This window comes from Fukomys damarensis, unplaced genomic scaffold, assembly GCF_012274545.1.
Source record: "Fukomys damarensis isolate Sample0158 unplaced genomic scaffold, DMR_v1.0_HiC HiC_scaffold_34, whole genome shotgun sequence".
In the NCBI taxonomy this organism is placed as follows: domain Eukaryota; kingdom Metazoa; phylum Chordata; class Mammalia; order Rodentia; family Bathyergidae; genus Fukomys; species Fukomys damarensis.
In genome coordinates this window covers 19,003,703-19,004,687 of record NW_022900946.1, presented here as the reverse complement: position 1 = coordinate 19,004,687, position 985 = coordinate 19,003,703, and the positions used below count along the sequence as shown (strand labels likewise).

Genomic DNA, 985 nt, shown 5'->3' with positions numbered 1-985 from the left:
AAAAAAAAAAAAAAAAAAAAAAAAAACTTCTTCCCTCGTCCCTCAGACCCTGCAGGCCTGTTCAGGTGTCATCTCTCACCACACTTCCCTGGTCAGTACCTTCTATCCATCCTGGCCCACCTTCCATGCCCACACCAGGCCTTCCCAATTCTCATCCTTTGGGCCTCAGCTGAAACCTCCTTCACCCTTCTGAGATCAACCCCCACCTTCCCGTTCTCCATCCGACTCGCTATGTGTGGTCTTCAATGCACTTATTAAAACTTACAAAACCCTTGTATGTCTCTCTGTTTGCTGGCCGTCTTCCTCACTGAGGTTATAAGCCCCACAAAGGAAAGAAAATGTTATCATGTTCACCATGGTTTCTCCAGCAGCTGGGCACAACACATAGAAGGCAGAGAAGAAATACTGCCCAAAGAACAAAAACGGAGCTTCTACTCCAAGTCAGCAGGCTTGACTTGCTTTGCGCCACTGATGGGGTCATCAGAGGTCAGTTCATAGCCCCAATTACACGAGGACACCTCCAGGCCTTCCAAATAACACAGGGGGCGGCATCATCTCTGAAGTTCACCTTCATCACGCTTCCTGCCATTCTGGGGATCAGAGGTACTCCCACCACTTAGCTCAGGTCTTCCTCAGGCCCCACCCAGCCGCGGACAGCATTACCCCAGTAGGAAGAGCTTGCTTCAGCAGCAAGAGGAGGAAGAAGCGCCCCGGAAATCCGAGGGATGGGCCCGCGCCTGCAGGGGGGAGGGGGCTCTCCCCTCTCCATCTGACACACGCGGGCTCTGAGGCCAGGGGAAAGAGCTACAGCTCTCCTCCAGCCCGCCTCCGGGCAGGGAAGACCCGGGGCAGCAGGAAGAGGCCGGAGAGCAGCAGCGCCCCAGCCTCGGCTCCCCAGCAAGGCCGACCGGAAGCAGGGAAAGCAGCCAGACAGCCTCGCAGGCCTCAGGCCTGGCCCCGGCCAGGAGGGCAGCGCCGCCTGCGA

The 985-nt window shown here is 56.5% G+C and overlaps 1 protein-coding gene across 5 annotated transcripts in view; it reads right to left on the bottom strand.

Moving 5' to 3' along the window:
- LOC104876175 (coronin-7) overlaps positions 1–985 on the bottom strand; it is a 93,960-nt gene that overhangs the window by 92,449 nt on the left and 526 nt on the right. The window lies entirely within an intron of this gene.